Genomic DNA, 24200 nt, shown 5'->3' with positions numbered 1-24200 from the left:
GTTATTCATAAGGTGTGAGTGATAACAGATAAGCTGGGCTGTAAGTTACAAATGAGAGAGACCTTATTATGTATGTGAAGAGACAAAATTAGGAAATGATCACAAGAAACCAAAAGGTGAATTTACTGGCTTACACAGAAAAGGGAAATGTATTAGTTAAACTAAAATGTTTTGTGATGATTGTTCCAGAACAGCCATGGTCCAGGTATTAAATGGGGTCACCAAGTATCCCATTTTCTTTGTGTTAATTTGCTCTTCAGTGTATTGTCATTAATATAAAATCACCTCATCTCAAGATGGGACAAGACTTAGGGCTACATGTTTCCAAGTTCTCATTAATTGAGAATGACAAAGTATCTTTTTCTCAGAGTTTTCATCAGAAGTGTAGACTTAGAACATGCCCACCTCTGAATGTGACTAGGGGGCTGGATGTGTGGTAATTGGGTCAGCCTAGGTCATGTGACCCTTCCCTTAATGATGAGAGTAGAAGTCCCCTAGACAAAGGTATAGTCAACACCCATCTGGAGATGTTTGAAAGGAGAAATGTGCACATGGACACTGAGGTAAGGAAATAGGGGTGATTGCATAAATCACTAAATCGTTACTTCTTAGTAAAATCAACTTAAAGATAGAATTCTGAAAACCTATAGATTTCATCAAGAAATAATTTTTTAAGGGTCCTCCTACCGGGACAGTTTTTTCACTCTAAATATATTGTCAATCTTAAAAATCTCTTAGAAAGGTTTAGAAGTAACTACCATTTGCTAAAGTATGAAGAATAGGAAAGTCGTAAATATGAATCAAACATGAAAATTTTTGTATAGATCCGTGACAGGAAAATTAAACCTATGAGAATCATTGATTATATTTCTCTTGTGGTTGGACTTTATCTGACTTAAAATTTCCCTTGTGAAACATCTTGCTTTCTCACATTGGTGACCCTTTACTCTACCCCAGAAGTCTTAGCTTCACCATCCTGCCATCGTATCAATGCTAGTGTCGTTTGCTGCACGTAAGAATTGTTTTACTTATGTAACTCTGCTACTGAGTGTATTATTTTCACTTCAAATAGCCTTTATACTTGTGACTGGCCTCTTGTTTTATGTAATTATCCTCTTATTGTAATATATCTTTTCGGTCTTTTCCTTTGTACCTACTGCTACGATCATGTTTTAGGATACTGCCAAATTTGTTGTCGTTGTTAGACTGATAATACTTGCCTTACTCTTAGAACAGTGTTCCTGAAGGTACTGCAATTGCTTGAATAGACTTCTTAAAATGTTTTGCTAAATATTGCATGTTAACCTTTAAATTTTCACCTTTGTAAGATATATGGATATAGGAGAGTATTAGATGAACCAATCACAGAAAAAGAGAAGCTAAAAGTGCAGTGGTATTTGATCTAGCTTAATTTTACTTTTAGTTGCCTTTATCTCTTACATTTGTTGTGTGTTTTCTTCAGTCATTTTTTTTTCACTGAACACTCAAATGACCTGTTTTCCAGGCATGATACTAGGCACTAGAGATGGACTGGGATGATGGCAGGTTTGAGGAGAAAAGAGTGGCAGTAATAAGGGACACATATCCTTCTTGGAATATCTTGATCAAATGAGGGAAAGTGGTGACTTTTTTTTTTAAATTAAAATACAATGAGAGTGGTATTGATAGAGAATCACAGTGCAATTTATAAGTAAATGGAACAACTAACTTTGAGGATAGCCGATGACTTTCAGCAGGGTCTTAAATGATGAGGAAGACACCAAACTGACAAATTATGACTCCTTTTAGGATAATCAGTAAGCATCTCCACAATTGTTTGTGCTCTAAATTTTCTTTTCATTTTACCTGTTTCCTCCATCTGTCACATTTCTGGATAAAGTCGAGAATTAAAAAAAAAAATGTGCTCTTTTGCAAGCACGCTGTTCCTCCAACAAAGAAACATAGATTCCTTCCAGAGTAAGGAGGCTCCGTTGTTGCTGCCTTTCTTGACGTGTTTTCTGTGGAGAGATATTCACTCTGAGAAGTAGACATTTTAATAAAACAGCCTTGATAGTCACATTATGCAAATATCTTTATGTGCAAAGTTAACTTATCTAGTTTCACAAATGTTAAGGGAAGAAAAAGCTTTTGGAAGATGAGATATTCACAACATTGCTAACTTTAAGGATTTTAGTCTTTAGAACCAAGAGTCAGAATGAAAATCTACCTTGCCGTCTCACTACCTACATGTCATAGTATTTTTAATTGCATTGTCATCCAGAGAGCACATGTCAAATATATCTAGCAAAGGATTCGGACACCTAAATGTTACCATTGCATCCCAAGGTACCTTACTGAAAGCTTCATGATGTATTATTATCATCGAACTGCTCACCATACCGAGCAATCCTCTTCTATACGGAGATGCACATGTTAAAGAGAAGTGTCAAATTTTCAGCTCATTATTTTTTATAAAAAGATAATCATTTATTTTTTGGATCTTCAACTAAGAAATCTTCAATTTTGGTTTTCAGAAGCAAATAGAATTCTACGTGAGGCTCACAAAATCAGGAGTTTAATATATATAATCACTATTCATCCTGTCATTTGCATTATAAACATGATAATGAATCAGCACATATTCATAATTCTGCTTCACAGAACATTTTGCTTCAGTTAAAATATATTTTGTGTTGCAGTGAAACTTGTATGATTTTTTACTTCTAATTTTATTGTGAAAACTTTCTTACGATATTTCAGGCATGGGTTAAGGAGAAAACAATACTTGTGACTTTACAGCTTAGGTGTCTATTACTGTGTTAGTGTTTTTATGCATTTTGTAAACTTTCCCAGCCTCTGTGCTGCTGAAACTGTACTCTAGAAAGCCAGTATTTGTGTGGGAGATTTGGGGACGAGGAGCTTGGAGACCTACAATAAGAAAGGAGTGTATTGAGAGGTGAGTGCTTCAGTAAAAGCCAGGCAAAAGGTCATGGCAGTCCTCAGGAGTGGATCCTTTTTGGGGGACTGAGAAGCAGCTACTGAACCCTGCACTCTGTGCATATTTATTTTTGCAGCTAGTTTAAAGAGCAGATTTTTAAAAAATTCCAAAAGTTTAACTGATGTCTGCCATGCCACTTATTAATCTAGGTATTTTCAGCCATATTAACAGCTTTGTACATCCCTCAGTTATACTTATCAATGTGTAAGACCATTAATTGTTCAAAAATTCATCTCATCCATTCATTAAATAAGCATGCATTGAGCACCACCCACTTGTTAGGTATTTTGGCAAGTGCTAAAGATTACCAAGATAAATGCTTATGTTTAAACCTCCCACAGTGCAGTGGGGAAGATGAGCAAATAGTCAAATTATCTTAGAAATAGGGTACAAGATGGTGATTTTGTTTGCATGGCCAATTATTTTGCATACGTTGCTAGAAGCAGTCCTCAGCCTGTGGAAGTGGAGCATGACAGAGAGGGTAAGGGTCCTCAGGGCTTCTCAAGTTTTAATATGAAGAAGTTCTGTTACATTCAGAACATATTATTCTACATTTAAACTAATATTTCTTGGGTTATTAAATGCGTTTTTAAGTTACCAGATAAATAGGTTAATTTTGTATCTCTTTAGTATTGATTTTCAACTTATTTTTTTGAATTCCTATATAGACCATGTCCTTTCACCATGAACTTTCTAAAATTAAGGCTTGCTTTCTAATAGAAATCTAGTCAGTTTTAATAAACCTGTACATGAAAATATTACACATTCTCTGGTGTCTCCCCTTTACATAGGTCTTGGTTCCTCTCCATTCTAGCACCCTCCTGGATCATTTCACTGAGACAAATCTCGTCTTAGTCATCGATTTCTACATTTTGCAAATACACTGCGTACTTCTTGCTCTTCCTCTTCCTCGACTCAGCAGGGGCAGTTGACACAGTTGAACATTCTCTCCTCTTCAAAGGACTGTTTCTTCTTGACTTCTGGTTTCCCTGCATACTGCAGTAGCTGTTCCTTTTCATTCTTTTTTGCTCTCTCCTCTTCATCTGCCAGCCTTCAGTCCTTGGACCTCTTAACCTTCCAAACAGACTTTCTCCTTCAGTGACGTCATCTGCTCTCAGGGCTTTTTAATACTACCGATATTCTAATGACTTCCAAAGTGATATTTCCAGCCACAATCTTCCCCCTGGATCTCAGATACCCAGATCCCTATTTGATATCTTCATTTCATTGCCTAATGGGCATCCTAAAACTCACATTTCCACAATGGATCTTTTGATAACTCCCCCTAAGCTTTGGTGGTCCTTTTTCTCTGAGTTAATGCCAACTCTACTTTTCCTTTTGCTCAGATATAAAACCATAGGGCTATGGGACACTTGGGTGGCTCAGTCAGTTGACCGTCTGACTTTGGCTCAAGTCATGATCTTGCAGTTCATGAGTCAGAGCCATGCATCGGGCTCTGAGCTGACAGCTCAGAGCCTGCAGCCTGCTTCAGATTCTGTGTCTCCCTTTCTGTCTGCCCCTTCTCCACTTGCACTCTGTCTCTCTCCCAAAAATAAATAAATATTTTAAAACATAATAAAAAAATAAAATAAAAATAAAACCATGGGGCTATGCTTTATCTCTCTCACTAACACCCCACGTGGAATCTGTTTGCAAATCCTAACTTTTCTACCTGTAAACATACAATATTCTAACCATTTCTTTCCACCTCCACAGCTTCTGCCCTAGTCTAAGCCATATTCATGCCTTCCCTAGTTTGATACAATAGTCTCCTTTCTCTGCTCCTGACTTTAACACCCTTCAGTTACTTTTCAAAAGTCAGCCAGAATGGTTCTATCTGTCATCTACCCCCAATCCCCCATTGTCTTTCCATCTCATTAGGAATAAAAGCTGGTGTCTTATTTCTACAGTAACTTTTAGATGATTACTCTCAGATTTATTATTCTCTGAGCTCTTCTACTAGGCTCCCTCACGTGCATGTGCTCTCTCTCTCTCTCTCATTCAGCTCACTCCAAATTAACTCGGTGTCCTGCTGTTTTTCTGAAACAACATCAACAACAACACCAAAAATACTCACCTTAGACTTTGTTGTTCAAGTTGCCTTTGCCTGGAACTTTTTCCTGCCAGTTGCCCCCAGGGCTGACACCTTATTGCCTTCAGGTCTTTACTCAAATGTTGCTTTAGTGAGGATTTACTTCACTCTCACGTGTAAAACTGTAACCTTTTCCAGACATTTCTTCCACCCTTTTGCCGCTTTTTCTCCTTAGCAGTTATTGCTATGTTATTTATTATGTATTTTATGTTTGTCTTCTCTGCTATGATCTACATATGAACAAATTGCATTTTTTCACTACTGTGTTCTAAACATCAAAATTAGTACTAGCATCTAGTAGGTAGTCAACAGATATTTGTGAAAAAGACCGGATGCTGTATCAGGTTATGAGCTGCACAGTAGTCACCTTGCCGTTCTGGGTAGGAGCAGAAGGAGGCAGAGGTCAGCCTGCAGGAAGTTTATAGGCAGTGTTCTGGGATCCACTTGTGTGAAACAGAAGGGAAGGAACAAGGAGTGAGCAAATGGCAGATGGGCTGCAATGTAGCCTCAACTAAGGTTTCTTTCAACAACACAGGGAGCTGTCCTGCATGGTGGCTGTAGGCCAGGCCTTCATGCTTAGTGTCTGTAACTGGATGCAGGCTGCATTTGAGCGAGGGGCTGGTGAGGCAACATGGCCAGCCTGGGGCAATTTCCAGGTGGGATTAGAAGTGGCAGTTGGCAGCACTCCCATCAGCTGGGTGAAAAGATTTATTAATCCTGAAAGGGCATCTTTCAGATGTCCACTGCAGGGCTATGGGCATAAGACTACTGCCACGTTCCAGGGACTCTTAGGGGGCTCAGCCGGTTCAGTGTCCAACTCTTGGTTCCAGCTCAGGTCAGGATCTCACTGTTCATGTTATCAAGCTCCGCATCGGCCTCTGCACCGACAGCATGGAACCTACTTGGGATTCTCTCTCCCCCCGGCCTCTCAAAATAAATCAATAAATTTAAAAACAAAACAAAACAAAACTATTGCCATATTCTAGATGATTTCTTGTCTTAAGAACCACATGGTTTCCACACCCTCACATCCTTATTCAAAGAGGCCTACCCTTTATTTTCCTCTCTAATTTAAAGAGAAACATGCACTCTTCTGCCCCACATAATCTCACAGACCCATATCTCGCAATATAAGGATATTACTTACTTAATTACCCTCTTCCTGAATTCCGTGAACTAGAAGATATGCTCCAAAGAGGACAGACTTTTTTTTTTTTTTTTGTATATTTTGTTCACTGAAAATAATCACAAGCACCTAGAACAGTGCATATAGGACTTGAAATACTTGTGGAAGGAAGGAATTTCAAGCTTCTGACTGAGCTGACTTTGTGCTATTTTGACTCCTTGGAATTCTAAAAAATGATGATAGGTCTTTTGAACACACTGATGTACAGAGATGGGTGAAGCAGAGCCTGACTTCCTGGAACAAGCCTTGTACTTCAGCCCAAGACAAGACAAGATACTCTAGGGCCATTTTTACAACATCTGAGTGGCGGTGGGGGTGGAGTGGGGGTGGGGGGTGGCGCCTAGGAAAAAAAATGAATCTTGCCTATTAGGACACCCACAAATATGCAGACACAAACCTCGTTCTTTGAGGGCTAACGTAGCTCTAATGTCTCCTCGTTTTCAGGCTGGGTGCGGTTCCATATAGTCTCCAGGGTGAGGAGACTGGGACTAGGTTTAGAGGTTAAGGAAGAGTTTGATAACAAGCAGTATCTACCTATAGTTTCTGCCCCAAGAGTTAATGCAGGGAAGATGCGATGGAGCAGACGGCCACCAGAGAGCGCTGTGGGACCTCTTTGCGGGGATTTGCTTTCCAGCATAAGATTGCAAGGAGCTTGGGAACACAGGCTTTTAAAAACCTTAACTTAGAGGAATTTTGCTGATGTCGTTAATGACTTTGCTTCATTTTGAAAGTACATAGAATGAGAAAGAATGTGTTAAATTGTACTTGAAATTTAAAAACTGCAAAGAATAGTAATAGAAGTTTCACACAAAAAGATACATAATATCCCTTAATTGACATAAGGAGATATTGAACCTACATCATAATTTTTCAAATGTTCATTTAAATGACAGAGATAAAAATGTTCATTATCAGATTTTCGAGAATCTAGAAGTCTGCCCAACCAAGTAGAAGTTGGTGGTGGTAGCATTAATTGGTTTGATTTTCAAGGAGGGAAAATTGGCAACATATTTGAAAATTACAAATGCATTTGCCTTTGGCTTCTCCACTCTCAGAGGAAAGTATCCTACAGATGTACCTCTTAGATAGAAATTAACACTTTTTTTTTTAAATCTCAAGAATGATAAAAGTTTTGAAAGATAAATATCTTGGGGTATAATTAAATAACTTTAGGTGATTCAGAATAATAGATATGAAGGCTACACAGGAGGTGTTGTTTATTTCCTAATATAAAAAGCCTGCTAGTTACTTTATGTAGGGAAGGGGGAAAGGCAAGACCCATAATGGTGGGTGAAGAATGCAGTCTTTTTTTTTTTTTAAGTGGGGGTGGGGAGCCGAATAATATACAAGATTTCTTGTATTTGTATAAGGAATTTTTGCAGGGATCCACAGTTGCCAATAAAGGTGATCTTGTTGAAGGTGACATAAGAAGAGGAAGGAGGCAAGGGTGAGAGAAAGGTTTAGTCCTATATGCCATTTTATGATGCTTAGATTCATGCAAATTTCTTACCAGTTCACAAAACAGAAAAAAATGTGTATTTTATATTTTTACGTTTATTTATTCATTTATTTTGAGAAAGAGAGAGAGAAAGAGAGAGAGCAAGCTTACATGGGGGGAGGGGCAGACAGAGAAGGAGAGAGAGAGACTAGGCAGGCTCTGCACAGTGCAGAGCTTGACGTGGGGCTCGAAACCATGAACCGCAAGATCATGGTCCAAACCAAAATCAAGAGTCAGATGCTCAGCCGGGTACCCCAATATATGTATTTTAAATTTCAGGGAAAAAGTGTTGGGTTAGTCATAGAGGAAATGTTGACAGTTCAACTTGCCTTTTCACTGAGTTTCCTTTGGGACCTCTTCTTCAGTTGTCTTGACTTTCCATGATAATCTTACTCCCCACCACCTACCAAGTTACAGATTGATTTGCCCTTTGGGCAAAGAGGAAAGAAGTTAAGAAACCTTTTCCTTTCATTGTCATAGACTTACTCTAGTAATTCACATTTATTCACTTAATGTTTATTGAATATCTACTAAGAACCTGAGAATGAACCACTTTCTGAGGAAACAAATCTCTCAGGCATAACCTTTCCTTTAAGGAACTCCTAGTCAAATAGGAAGATGGCATAGTCTAATTACTTTGCAGAGTGATATGTGCCATGGAAAGACAAAAAGAGAATGATGTCCTTTGAAACGGAAGAGAACCTTCAGACCATTTCATGGATTTTAAAACATGAGTAGGGATTCTCTAGGCAAACAAGTTGGGATGGAGAGGGGGAAGGAATAGCACTTGTGAAAGGTCTGGAAATACACCGTCCATTATGAGTGCTGAAGAGTGTCGTGTGGCTAGAGTGTGTTTGTGTTTGATTTCAACACATTTTGAGAGGAATTACTGCCACTGTGTCTAATACTAACTACTTACTAGATATACTTGTATTAGGTATGTTATGCCATTAATTCTAACAATGAAACTCTGAAGTATGTTATCTGAATTACACAGATGATGATACCAAGAATTATAAAAATTTATCTAGTTACACAAGTGAGTAAAGCTAGGAATCAAACCTGTATCTAATTCCAAAGTCCATGATCTGGATTATGAGTAAGTGTTTGCTGAACCTCTTCCATTCTCCTTTCAGATTCACTCTTTACCCTTCTCCATCCTACTAACACTGGAAACTAGTTCAGATGGGGTTCAACAAGAGGCTCAATGACCTTGAGAGTCCAGTGTGATTTGTCCCATAGGTAGTGTAGGTAGGAAACTGGAGAGAAGATGAGAGAATGCAAGATGACAGGGCTCCCTCCCATCCTGCCATCCTGTTCCACACAGGACTTCCAATTAAAGATCAGTGTTTCTACCCAGGAGGCTCTCGCTATACATCGGGCTCCTAGAGGCAGTAGCTGCCCCCTGTCCTCATCTCTGCCAGCCGAAGGGTGATAACAACTTTGTTCCATCCTCTCTGTGGTTTCCCTCTCTGTGGAGCCCACAGTTTTGTAATAGGTTCTTTATTAAACTCTCTTCAAATTATTCTAATTGAAAGTGCCATCTGTTTTCAGTTGGCACTAGATCAACATTTAAGAAGTTATTGTTATTTTCTAAATGAGAGCTAATGAAAGTTTATTGTGCAACGAGCAGAAGAAACAAAGGGAATAAAATGGATTTCAGTGTGAGATAAGAAAAATTTGAATTTTTTAAAAGGCTGCAAAGTATGAACAATATTCTCTCTTAAGATCTGAATTCTATTAAGAAAATGAAATGACTCTGTCTCTCACCTTTTATGTTACCCGCTCTTAAATCAATAGCAACATGGGACAAAATAGGTAGTTTGTAACTTGACACCAAGGAGTTTAGGGTTTGGGGAAGCTGATTTCACTTCTTGTGTTGAAGCACATGGAGCCACATTATTCATTCAGAGAGGGTGGTGAGATTCAAACAAGTTATCAGTGCAAAGTAGGTCCAACAAGAGGTAATAATAAATAGGTTACCCTGGCAGGTAGATCAGACAGTAGGGTATATCAGCCTGGCTCAGGGGATTAGTCAGGCAGCAAGCATCAGGAGGAAGGTCAGCAGATAACAGGATCTCCACCATGAGATTCAATCCTGAGTCAGATTCCAAGTGCTGGGGAAGGAGACGAAGGCAGAGGCAAAACAAGTGCTGGCTGGACAAACTGGAACAAGATGGGAACATTGTTGATTTCTTCTGTTTCCTGAAACCACCCAATTGTGCAGCAGACTGGAGAGACTGCTGAAGGTCACGTGGCCCCAACTGTGACAAGTAAAGGACCAGAATAACCCAACATCCCATTCATACAGAGGACATTGCATTCATACACAGGCAGCCCAGCTCTGAGGGCTTTTTTTTTTTTTTTTTTTTTTTTTTTTTTTAGTCTGTGATTTCATCATCTGGTCAAAATGTCTATTTTTATTGAATGTTCTGTAGTAGCAACACTCTGGTACATTTGAGAAAGCATCTGTGTTCTTCATCAATGTCTCACAAGTTGAAAAACTATTGCATTCCTAAATTGTTTCCTACTGGGATTCCTTCTCATGGTGTTAAAAAAAATCCAGAAAACAATATTTTCAACATATTTTCTGGGTTTAAAGTATTCTGATTTACCATCTCCAAGGACAATATATAAAAATGGCTTCCTAAATTAACACATCAATTACTTAAACCAAATGGATAGGAATGATGGCACTAAAATAATAATCTTTTACAAAGAACATTTTTTAGGAGATAAAATACAGACGGTCCCTTTGACTTAAACAGGTGCTATATTAATCATTGCGGTACAAATGATAGAGGGGAAGAGTTTATGCTTCTCTCCTTTGTGTTGAACATTCCAATAAATGGGTGTCTAATGTGACAGGGAAAGATAACATAATGAATATCTTAATGTGCTTGAATGAACATAAAAAAAAAAAAAATGACTGACACTGTATTTTGTTCCAGGTAGGAGTAAAAAGCAAGCGGTTCCTGGCCAGTGGTACTCCAGTTAAAGATGTCTGACTGACAAGCATGTTGGCACCAGCATTGAAGGAAGTGATGGGCTTTGCTCCAGGTAAGTACAGTTGCCAAGGCATAAAGTGTGCATCTTTCTGACTCTTAAGCACAGAGCTCATAAGATAACTCCAGAAAGATTTTTACCCTCTCAAAATACAAGAGTACTGCATTTTTTCAAAATGTTATCACTGTAAAAATAGTACTTTAAAGTCAATGCATATATATATATATTTTTTTTTCCTCTTTAAGTGATGAAACAGGTAACTATGAATAAGTTTATTTCTGAACTGGGTGTCAAAATGCCTGAACTATAAATAGAATGAAAGATGCAATTTAATAGAATGTTTGAGGATTAAGGAGGGTAGGCTATTTCTATAAGTGACCAGTGTGGGAATAAAGTTATCATTAAGCATTTCAGATTGACACATTGTTCTATAGCCTTCTGATGACTGGCACATGAAGGCTGAGTTAGCCTTGAGGACCCCAGATTTTGTCACTTCCAAAGTCATGCATTTAGAGCAAGCAGATAATCCAGTAACTCAAAAGACTCCTTGACTTCTGGCTTCTAAATTGCAGGAGATCAGAAGTAAGGGTCAGACATACCTGTGTTCTAATTATGATTCTCAGAGTATGTACCTTCATGAATTCATAAGCCAGAATGTATGCATCACCTAGGGACCTTAATATGAAACTTTTGTGGGCTGAATAGATTAATGGGCTCTAGATCTAAGGAATGGAAGACAAATATGACACAACTCAATTTTTTAACTTTGGAAGACTTACATACGAGGCCAACACACATGTTATTTTTGTTCACATATAATTTCTGCCTTCAACAGATTTAAATATTGATAAAGGAGATAAGCTAATTAAGACTACTAGGACAAGGACTAAAAAAAGATGTAAGGAGCATGGAATAAGTACTTAGTCTACTTAGTGTATATTTTGTCACAGCAATTCTGTATCTAGTGACAATGTAAGAAAAAAAATTAAGATACTTGAAAAGATATGAGCTAGGGATGTATTTCATAGTCTGTTTTACAGCAATACAAATGATAAACAACCCAAATACTTACTTGTATTGAACTTACAAAATATATTTTTGTTCAAAGAGTGAAATTCTATAGAACGGTTCAAATGATTTAAAAGAATGCTTATGACATGAAAGAAAGAACAGGTATATTTTTAAATTTATAAAAGTTCAAAATGTCTTAAAATAGCATTTGTGTGTTTATGCAGAAAAGACAGAAAGTTACCTATGATTATTTTTACTTTTAACTTTATTTTTGTGATGTTTTCATAGTGGCTGTTTTTACTATAATCAGAAAAAATATGACTCAACATTGAAAGTTAAATCATTATAAGATTTTACAAGAATAAAGTAATGAAAAAATACCATGTATCTCAGACATTAAAAACCAGGTTACAAAATGGAATTAGATTAAAATCCTACATTTGTGTAAAACACCTATCTATATAGATAACAAAACAGAATTTGGGTAAAATCCTGCACTTGTATTTGTATTTTTTTAAAGTGTATGTATGTATGTATGTATGTGTGCTTGTGTGTGTGTATTCAATATATGCAACTTTTCTGTTTAAATAAAAGAGTTTGGGAGAGTGAAGATAATTCCTATTTGATAAGTATGTAAAGTCCCCAGAGACTGAAATTTGAGTAGAGCGTTGAAGGTTAAATACACAGAAATGTGCTTTCATGAGTATTAATAACATCATCTGACCTGTTAAAATGGATGAAGCACATATGATGCTCACTTGCGTTGTTCCACTTCTCATTTTGTAAAAAATTATAGCATAAGTAATACACACTGTGTGAATTTGAATATTTTTGAAAGTTTATTTATTTATTTATTTATTTATTTATTTATTTATTTATTTATTTACTTTGGGAGACAGAGAGAGAGAGGCAGAGAGAGAGGGAGGGAGACAGAAAGAATCCCAAGTAAGCTCCACACTGTCAGTGAGGAACCTGACGTGAGGCTCAAACTCATGCACCGTGAGATCATGACCTGAGCCCAAGTAGGATGCTTAACTGACTGAGCCACCCAACCTCCCTGAATTTGAATATTGATATTTGTTTCAAGTTCAGAATACTCAAATTGCCAAACTAAATGGTATCTTTTATCCCTCACTGACATTTTGTAAATACTACTGCATTTTTAACAAAAATTACATCATTGTGTAATTATTCACAGTATGAACATATTCGCCAAATCTGTGAAAGTTACTTATATTTCATTACCATAGCCATCTGCAATTCTCCTTTATATGACTTCTGTGATGCATTAAGTAGGTTGCATATTTATCTTAGAAAAACAAAGTGAAAGAAACAAGTCTAATTTCTTATGTGAACATTTCACTTTAAAAATAAATATTGTGAAGAGTAGCAGTAATGTTCTCTTACACACACTTCTCTGTACTTATCTTCCACTTAGATTATGGTTTTCAAGTCCATTCTTCGCCCTTTTTATTCTTCTTCTATATTCTGCTTGGGTGATCATGTGGACACCCATGGCTTTAATATCCCCAGATTTATAACTCTAAACCCACACCCTAATCGTCCACTGAATCAAAATACCAGAAGAACCACAGGTATCATTGTCTCCTAGGCTGTATATTCTGCATTTTTTTCTTCAGATTCCTCTTTAATGGGGTCTCCTGTTTCCACCCTCCTGATGTCAATTCTGAAAAGGTAAAATCCCTCTTATAGGGATATGGAGGGGGGTGCCCAGATTGACTGAGTAGGCCTGAATTATGGACAGGAGAAAGGACAAGTTTGTTGTCATTAACATATTAATAGCTTAATAATAATACAAATGTTTCTCCCTTTTTCCATTATCAGTGAATTTACCCTTGGTAATTCTTCATCATTCCCTTATCTATGCTTCTCCCCACAATACGCACATTATAAATGCATGGCCTAACATGAAGTTGAAATGAGAAGAATGGCAGAAGAATGTGTACAATGGTAGTTTAGAGTTGTCAACATACCAACATGGGCATGTGGGACAGATTTCTACTGGGTGATCTGGGCTCAAATATCTACTCTTCCATGCATGAGTTATGCACTCTACAATCTATCATTCTCTTCAAGCCTCCAAGTCTTAAATTATTCATTGTACGTTATTCCAATTCTATAAGTCAACTAATACAGTGTTTGTGTAATCAGTGTGTAAATGTTTAAGCACTTTGTGAGCCTGAGCATTGATTGTTACCAATCATAGAGAACAGATACAACTTCCCAAAATATTCACGTGTGTGTATATGTATATATACATTTGTGTATGCATATATAGAAAGACAGACTACTTCTATTGAAGTAGTAGGAGTAGTTGTTTCCACAGTGATATCTTAGCTTTTTGGTAAAATATCTTCAAGTAGGTATTTGCAGAGAAAGTTCCCTCTTTTTTACTTTAATGTGTGGCCTGCCCATCAAATCAGCACAGTTCAATAATTCAGGAGGTGTTCTCTCTGCCCTTTGGTCACAAAGGGACTTCAACTCGGGATAAATTCACAAGATAATGAGCTAGGCAACACAAAGCAACGTTCTCTTATGAAATCAACTCACAAATAAATGTAGTATGAAACTTAAAGACACAGACTATTAAGATAGCATTGATTCATTGATCTGGAAATTATTTCCAACCATATAATATTAATAACACTCCATGACCTGAAATTTAAGCTGCAGCGAACATCACACAGCAACAAAAATTATTTAATATTGCCAACAACTGTAGTGATGTTGAACTTTAACAGTTGAAATTACATTTGCTGAAGTACTGAGAATATTTTGCAAACTATGACATTAGAAATTCTCCTCAGAAGATGAGAATTTGGTTAGATGAATCAATATTCATTAGACATTCAATAATATATGCCTAGAATAAATCAAAATACATTTCATTTTGGCTGCATTGAAACCACCTAGAGTTCTAAATAATGTACAGTAAAATCTGTGAGAATTAGATTACCACAAACCAATACTCTCAACTAGATTTATGTGTGTGTCCTTTTTTCATGTATTTCAAGAAAATTTGATTACCTGAAAATTGACCATAGCTTAGGAAGGAAGGAAGAAAGGAAGGAAGGAAAAGACTAAATTTCAAAATGGTGGTTCTCAATAATTAAAAGTCGCAATCACTCAAAAATTTTAAGCCTCTACAACACACTTTATGTTCCCCACAGGTCTAGAGACATACAAATATTAAAGTGAGGATTCCCCATGAGAGGAAATATAGACACTATTAAGTAGTATGACATTACGTAGATACATATCATACTTATTTAGATAAATATTAGTGTCAGATGTCAAAAGATAAGGAGAGATCAAGTTCCAATGGCTTCCAACAAGAAAACTTTTGACTTGTGTTTCAGCAACTGAAAAGGCTTCTTGAAGGAAGTTGAATTTGATAAGTTAAATGGGTGACGTGCAGGCTGGGAATGATATTGTAGATGGAGGGGACAATTTATATGCAAACAATGGCATTGAATGTAGAGGAGATGCAGAAAAGGGCAGCCAGCAATTTTTTCTTTTAATAAAGGGTGACATTATTGGAAAGAGGAGGATGGAGACTAATTCTGATGGTGTTTAATGTTGGCCCAAATATTGTGTTCTTAATTTTGTGATCACCTTCCAGTGATCTTTGAACTTAACATTGTATTGGACCCCAATACCATCACAAGTACAAATCTTGCATAGTCTTGTTCTAACTTAAAATAAAAATGCTCACCATCTTATACTGGTGGAGCATATAATAGTTGTTACCAAACTTTTAGGCTCAGAGCAGTGTGAGTTAATGAACAAAATTTACATCCAAAGTCAGATAAAATATAAAATTTAATACTTTTTCCTACAACCTCTAAGTACATTTAATTTTCACAACAAATATTGGTCTCAAGGTTACAAATCAATGGTACTTGGAACTATCAAAACTAATCTTGGTATATTACAAAAAGCTTTTTACCATTTGTACTAAACAAAATCAAATTCATGTAACATAATGCTAAAAAGCATAGATTAAAATGCACCTTTTATGATAGCATATGGGTATTTAGTAATCTATATCTTTCTACACACAGTGAGTGAGTCATAGCTTTGTTTTCTCAAAGTACTTGTGTCAATTTCTTAGTTTCTCTTGAACGTTCCAGATTAACACTAGCTCAAAATTTTGGCTTCAAGTTTCAACTACCGTTTTAGTCAAGAATGAGTTAAATATATTTGAGGCTTACAATCTTTATTTCTACCATTTTTCAAATCTATTTGTGATAGAATTACCTTGACACTTATTAACATTTTAAATCATGGAGGTTTTACTTAATTGTCTTTTCTCCTCATTTCCTCACATCTGTTTATTCACCTAGGATTTGTTGAAGTGAAGCACTTTTCCAAATACCAGAGCCTTCTTTCACAACCTCTTTTGTATTTTCCTTTTTTCCTCTGTCTATCCCTTTTTTTTAAACTGGATTATTTTTGTCTTGGATACTTAAAACTGTTCCTTAATGATTATTCCAATACTGTCTCCCTTTCCTCTTTCTCCTTTTTATTTTGTCATATCTTTGCCATAGTAATTCTTTTAAGATAGAGGCACTATCCTATTGCTATAGTTCACCAAAATTATTGTGTCTCTTTATACTGAGTTTTTGAGGGATTGGCGTAGTGGAAGGATATTATACAGAAGGACAATGTTGCAGTTAAAAGAGTGAAAAACTGAGAAGAGCAGTTGGGGTTTGGGTGCATAGATTTGAGATTCCTTTCTACAGATACTTAGTTTGTGGTAGAAGAAGACAAAGACAAAAGCAAGACAAAGGACAGATGGTAAAATAAACTTGTTTTGAGGCATGGACATTAAAATAATGTCCATAATGTCCATAAAATAAAGAAAAACGATTAGCCAGAGAAGGAATAATCTCAGGTCATGATGAAAAAGTAGGAGAGTTTAGGTGAAGGAGTGTTTTAAAAACTGTTGTGGCACCTCGGTGGCTCAGTGGGTTGGGCACCAGACTCTTGATTTCTGCTCAGGTCATGATCTCACGGTTTGTCAGTTCAACTCTCTGCTGAGAGTGTAGAGCCTGCTTGGGATTCTTCCTCTCGCCCTGTGTCTCTATCCCTCCCCGCCGGTCCCGTTTCTCTCTCTCAAAAGTAATAAAAACATTTAAAATAAAATTTAAAATGTGGTTATTGTTGTCATCTGCTGATGTTTGCCGATGGGAAAAAGAGAACTGATAAAATACATTTTTGCTGCACAAAAATGAAACGGATGTTGTTTTTTCTAAAATTAATGTGAGGTGAAGCACCTTTCTGGTTATTCAAAAAGGTAAATCAATCCCTTCAAGGATCCTTTATATTATATAGAACCTCATTCAGTGTTCTATATAGAAAATAAGACTTCAGATACAAGAAACATCAGCATGTTTCCTAGATCTATGACAGATGCTATAGATGAGATTATATAAACTCAGACCTTAACAATAGTAAATGGTAAATACATAAAAATTCCTGTTAAGGCAATTTTTTTTTATCTTAATGAGAAGAATTTTCTTAGAGTTTTAGGTATCCCTTTCCTTTTTATGAAAGAATAAGTGATCTTTGCCATTAAAATCTGTCATTGTATCTTAAATATGTGAAAAAGTAATTTTTTGTTGTTGAAATATGCTGTAACAGTTAAATACCACCATCTGTAGTAAAAACCAGTATATACCAGTTGCTGAAGTCAAAGGTATTGTACTCAATATTGGCAATTTGGAAATGAGAGTGCACACATAAATTGTGGAAATTGACATCTTATCACTAGCTGTAGAGATAGCGTTTACTCTGGGTGGGAATTGAAAACAGGGATAGGATGTGCCTCATTTTCAAATATATTTTTTAATTAATTTATTTATTTTGAGGGAGAGGGGAGAAGCACAGAGTAATAGAGAGGGAATCCCCCACAGGCTCCACTTCATCAGTACAGAGCTTGACTCAGGGCTCTGTCCCAGGAACAATGAGATCATGACCTGAGCCGAAATCAAAAGTCAGATGCTCCACCAACGGTGCCCTCCAGGAGCCCCTCAAACATATTAAACATTGAAAGTTAGATGCATTTGTGGTGTTAGTATCCTCGTACTGAAAGCCATAAAACTCTTGCTCTCAAATTTCTCTCAAACCATCAATCCTAATTTTGTAAAGCAGTTGTTTTAAGAGATACAAAGACAACAAAAACATATGGGTCTTTGAAATTTATTTTGTTGGGAGGGTTTTCTGTTCAAAAGTGCATCACATGTAACACTGAACAAATGCTTCCTTTTTAAAAAAATGACAGAAAAAACTGGGGAAGGGGACCTCTCTGTATAATGATCAACGTACTCTATTTTTAAAATGATTTAATCAGTTTCAGAGAATGAAGAAGTGTTCTACTTCTTAAAATTGCTTTTATTCTTAAAAATAGAAACTCATGATCTAGTAATCAAATTGTATTAAGAGATTTGCAACAGCAGCAGGATCACAGTTGCTTGCTGCACATCTATGCTTCAGTCACACTGAATGGAGAACAAAGTTCTACTCTTATCTGTTGGTAGTTACCTTATTTTTATTTTACTGTGTTTGTATTATCTTGATTAATCTTAAGCATTACCTATTAACTTCCTAGTATGATACTTACCTAGGATGAAGGACAGGAACACCATTTGTAGGGATTCTTTTCCACTATTCTCTCAATGTACTGAATCAAACTATTTTAGAGAAATCAACATTCAACGTTAAATCATGATTATACAAATGCTGTTTAGTCGGTTTCCAACTTTTAACCTAAGATATTTTTTAATTTTCCAAGTTTATATTATTGTTAATGACTATTTGAAATTTCAAATGCACAGAATGATGAAAAGATTTGTGACCTCCATTATTTATGTGAGCACACTCCGTCCTTCCATCCTGCTGCTCCCATCTACCTGCTGGCTCTCTGAGTCTCCCTGTTTTTGCTTTTCTCTGTTGGATTTCTTGGTCCTGGGTTGCACTTCGTCTTCCTTCTTGATTATTATGCAATGATCGCTCCAATCCCAGCCCCATTCTCCTGTTTTACTTCTCTCTTGTGTTCTGTTTTGCTTTCTCTTTAAGAACCTCTCAGGGTTTTTGAAACTCATGACAATGGGCCTTGATGTGCGACTAACTTCATTTTGGAGATTGATATTTTTGTGTTAAAAATTTAATTTCTTAGTTTCATCTTAGCTGTCACAGGTTTCTCTTTTTATTAGTTAGCTACTGGGCCTTCTGAATTACTCTTTTCCTATATTTAAAAAAAATTTTCATCCATTTTCTATTAGTTTTGTTCTTTGGGTGATCTCCTTGACTTTATCTTATACCTTTCTTGGAATTTAAAAAATAATTTTATTTGGAAAAAAAATTGAAACATACATAAAGGTTGTTGGGGGTTGGGGGTAAATGCAGGAATGCATCAATACCTTTTACCCTGATTATCTATAGTTAACATTTGTGTCTTTGATTTCTCTGCATACTCACACACACATATGCTGTATCAATCATCTATGTTGTTGTTGTTTGCCTTAGCCATTTGACAGTAGGTAGCATATATCATTGCCCTTTGCCTCTGGTGAATACTTCAGTTTGTGTTTCCTTAGAACAAGGAGATTTTCTAACATAATTACAGTAAGGTAATTTGCTTTAGAAAAAATAACATTTATATAATACTTTGATTTAATCTACTGCTGGTATTCCAATGATATCAGCTGAACCAATCTTTCATAGTATGCTTTTATCCCACTGTGGGATATAGTATAGAAAAATGTATTGCATTCTGTGGTGTTAAAAACCAAACTGAGGCATATTAAAATTTGGGGGAATTTGAAGAAAAATCTATTCAAATAGGCAACACCAAAAAGGAAATGTTTAGGAACACTACCCCAACAGGAGGTCAATGATAGGTGTTTATTGAGAAAAGGGAAAAGCAAAGTAAGGATTTTTTTTTAAGGTTTATTTATTTTGAGAGAGAGAGAGAGAGAGAGAGAGAGAGAGTGCAAGCAGGGGAGGGGCAGAGAGAGAGGGAGAGAAAGAATCTCAAGCAGCCTCCAAATTCAGTAGGGAACCCTACTTGGGACTCATTTTCACCATGGTGAGATCATGACCTACCCAGAGATCAAGATTCCCAGGCTTAACCAACTCAGCCACCCAGGGGCCCCAGTAAAGAAATTTTTGATTGGCTATAGCTGAAAGCCTACTGGCAGCCCATTGACTGTGATTGGTTGTCCTCAGGTTACAATTTCATAGTCTTAAGGGGTTTACAGGCTTAGATTTTGGCTTGTTTACATAGGCCACCATGGCACTTCAGCCACTTGAGTAAAATGGCCTCCTTTAATTTAACAACAGCCATGTCTCTGCGGTACCCTTCACTCTGTAACATTTTTGCAGCTTTTCTTTGACCACATCATTTGTTAAGAATGCAGTCTGCCTTTTAAAAAATAAAATATTATTCGGGGGCCAGGGTGACTCATTTAGTGGATCTCATGGTTTGTGGGACTGAGCCCCTTGCTGGGCTCTGCACTGACAGTGTGGAGCCTACTTGGGATTCTCTCTCTCTCTCTCTCTCTCTCTCTCTCTCTCTCCTTCTGCCCCTCCTTTGCTTGTTTTGCATGCTCTCTCTTGTGCATGTGTGTGCAAAATAAACTGTAAAAAATAAAAAAAAAGAATGTTATGATTTTTGTATCTGATGTTCTGCTGGTTTTTAAGTTTTATTTATCATCTTTTAAGGTTTAATAACTTATTTTGATTGTCACAGCATGTTTTTGTTTTATTGTCATACATTCTTATTCTATATTGCTTATAGTAACTTCCCCCCCCCCCCCCCCCCAGTTCTTTCACTCCCTATATTGTGTGTTTATTTTTAGCCTTTTTTTTGGGTGTTAACATCTCAGTTGTAGGTCTCAGTAATGTGACTGTTTTCCTCAAATAACTAACCTTTTGTTCTTCATTTGTATAAAGTGGGGTCTTTGAGTAGGAGTTGGGGTAGTATAATTTGGCTGCTCATGTTCTAGAAACCAAGGAAGCAAGGGAAGAGGGTTATAGGTTCCATGACTAAGTATGTCTAGTTCAAATAAGAGCTCTGTCCAAAGTCAAGTGTACTAGGTTTAATTTCCCCAGAGAATGGACTTAGAATTTGGGATTTGGGGGTAGGGGATGATAGGGAATGAAGTAATTGCCAGCTGTGGGCAATGAGAGAGCAACCCCTCTAGAATTTTAACAAATTTCCCCTTTCTGGAACTGCTTCTCACGCCTGCCTTCCAAAGCACTCAGTTATTCAAAGGGCTGGACTGCTGGCAGGTTCTGTGGGTGCGTAGCTGACTTCTTGTGGTACTCTGCACTGTGAGCACGTGGGCAGCACATCCTAAGCTCTGCTCCATCAATCATCATTCCTCTATCTGCTCCTTACCTTCCACAATGTATTGAAATACAGTTTAGTGATTAAGGGTATGACTCTGAAACCAGACTGCCTGGGTCTGTTACTTGTTGAATATATGATGAGCAGGTTGCTTAATGTTCCTGAACCTCTATTTTCTTACCTATGAAAAGACGATTGTGGAGATGTTATAGGTACAGAATGGGTTAGAACAGTGCCTGAACAAAGCAAGATTGATAGCAACTGACACATTGTTGCCCTACCTCTTCCAGTACTGTCTCCACTTTTGTTCCAAGCCCCTACTTTTTATTGTTTTTTAATCAGCCCTTAGGTGACTTTTTTTTTTTTTTTAAGATTTTACTGTCTTTTGTGGTTTGGGAAGCTGAAGAAATTAATAACTGTGGTCAATTCATTAGTTTTTGGTTTTATCTTAGTAAGGTTCTTATTTACTTTTTTTTTTTTAATTGAAGAATAGACTTTTTTGTATGATGATTAAGCTCTCTTGGCACATTCTTTCACTTACCTTAAGAATAAGAATGACATTAAAAAAAAAGCCAGGTTAATTTCAGGATTTCATTTATCTATATGAAAATCCTTCATTCTGCTTTCTAAGGTAGTTTATTTTAGAATTATAGGTGTGAGGTGTCCTAAAGTCTTAAGTCATTGGTTACTGTGGTTTTCAGACATTGTACTATTTATATGAGAACTTATATACAAGATGATCTAAGATCACATTCCCAATTAATATTATAATATGAAACTTTGCAAAAAGGCATTCTCTTTTTACTATGTATAACCTATTAACAGGCAATAGAATCCTTATCTTCTGTGCACTGATATTTATGTTACAGAAATTCAGTTATTTAAATATTTATAAAATGAGAGTTGAGAGCAGCACTTTTGAAAAGCAGTTAATAATGAACAGACATCAAGGGAGCTATCATTATAACAGCAAAGTGCTTTGCAACTCCGATAACTTCAGTGGTGCAGAAGCAGGCCATCAAATTTAATTAAAAGCAGTCAAAAATAAACTGAGAAATTGAACTGTAAAAAGCTGTCCTTTGCCAGGAGCCGAAGGCAGAAAGAAAGCAAGGGAGAGCCTTGAAAGTAGTAATGAATTGATAAGCTTTACTGCCTGCAACTTGTAATGCACTCTGTCAGATTTTAGTTTCAGTTAAACTAGATTAATAGGGCAATCACTGATTCTCTATCTTAAATCCTTCTTCCTCATCCCCCCATTATAGGCTTCCATGATAGATGGAAGCCTGAGTGGGTCAAAATTTCAATTCATTTCTCTGCTCAATCATTTTTTAAATAATGCTGGCATTACATTTGCTGGACACCAGCATTCTCCGTGATATTTTAAAAGCAGAAATAAATTTAGTTACTTGACAGGCTGCAGCCTTCATTTCCAGAGAGGCTTAATTCCTTTTTATTCAACAGAGCTAGAAATCCCCTGGAACGTGAGCGATTGACATCTCTTTCTACCACTAGAGGCTACCATGGTGAAGTGAATGATAAAGAGAAGATTACACATTTATTGTTGCTTTAAACACTCAGATTAATGTGAATCTGCAGAAAGAGTACCACAAGGACAAAAACAATTTGCCCTCGATCATTTTATTTTTATAATAATGTTCTTTAATGAAGCTAAAGCCTTCCTGCTGTGACCTTATTATGTTTTTCAACATCAGTGAGAAATAGATTCCTCCGAATTGTAAGATAGCTCATGAAACAGCAGGGATATTGAAATAGAGGATCAATTACTTTTTTGCAGTAATTTTGAACGTGAAATGGCTACAGCAAAACCTATGTAGACAAGGAGACAAACCAGCTTATTGGAAAGCTGTGTACAAATTAAACAGATCACCAAAAACTGAGGCAGACAAACTGTTTTTTTTTCTAACACCTTTCAGCAAGATTACAGCACCCCTTTAAAGAGCAAGTTCTCAAGATTGTGTTGCAGCAGAAGCAAACAAAAACTGAAAACATAATTTGTTACCAATTAAATGTAAAATTTTTAAATATTTTTAAGAACCCTTCAGAAAATTGATAATAGCCCTGTTTATGAGTTAAATCTTACCCTTTTTAACCTGAAGAAAGGATCTTTGAAGACAGTGGGAACATAGAGGTCCTGATGAGGATGGAAATATACAAGAGTATAGATCTTATATAAATGTAACAGATTGTTGCATTTATGAAATATTCTAATTTGTGAACTGCTTCCATATCCATTATGTCATTCAGTCCTGGCAGCGATCCTTATAAGGCATTAGCTCAAACAGGCAATGACACCTTACAAATGTGACAGCAAGGAGATCTGAGGCTCAGCCAGGTGAAATGATTAGCACCAGGTCAAGGCACCTACGTTACTTGCAGCTGGTTTTGCACTAAGTGATGGCCCAGGACTCTTTCCTTTTAGTTTTTGAAAAACTCCCAACTTGGAAAATGCAAATAATTTAGCTGTAATAAAGTCAGTGTTACCAGAGTATATAATTTCCATTTCCATCTGCTGCATTCAGGCAGGAACTTCTCATTTGTGCTGATGTGGGAGTCGCACGGATCAATGGGCCTTTAGACAATGGAAGTGCTAAGTGTACTTTAGCTGAATAACTGTTCTGCAGCACAGGCAGGACTCCACAGCAGTCTAAAGGGCGGGGATTTGAGATGGCTGAGAAGGGGGCTGAGACCCTTCTTCAGAAAAGGGCACCTGACATGAAAGCCACATTTATTCCTGAACAGGGACTTCCCTGACTGAAGAAGGATTGGGGTGGGGCTCGGGCAAGACCCTCAATCACTCTGGTCAATGAGTTTGACTTAGAGGGATTGAGGGTCAAGGTGATAAAGTTCTGAAGCTACTTAGAAGGAAGAGAAATGAACTTTCAAGATTGTGATCACAAGACAATGGAGTAAGTGGAAATAAAGAGATTGGAGAAGTAAGAAAAAGGCACTATGATATGAGTGTGAGGGGCAAAGTCCTGAGTAATGAGGAGGAAAAATAGCTAAAATTCAAATAAGCTTGTTCATATCTCATTT

General features: G+C 36.7%; 1 long non-coding RNA gene across 1 annotated transcript in view; it reads left to right on the top strand.

Moving 5' to 3' along the window:
• Positions 1 to 10881, top strand: part of LOC128778580 (uncharacterized) — a 224723-nt gene extending 213842 nt beyond the window's left edge. Inside the window, exon 3 of the long non-coding RNA XR_008424196.1 lies at positions 10705 to 10881. This is a non-coding gene — a long non-coding RNA (uncharacterized LOC128778580). The remainder of the gene's footprint in view (positions 1 to 10704) is intronic.
• The last annotated feature ends 13319 nt before the right edge of the window (positions 10882 to 24200 follow it).

This window comes from Panthera pardus, unplaced genomic scaffold (genome assembly GCF_024362965.1).
Source record: "Panthera pardus isolate Hobbes unplaced genomic scaffold, ASM2436296v1 HiC_scaffold_20, whole genome shotgun sequence".
NCBI lineage: Eukaryota > Metazoa > Chordata > Mammalia > Carnivora > Felidae > Panthera > Panthera pardus.
The sequence above is the reverse complement of the archived record's forward strand: the minus strand, read 5'-3'. Positions and strand labels throughout refer to the sequence as shown.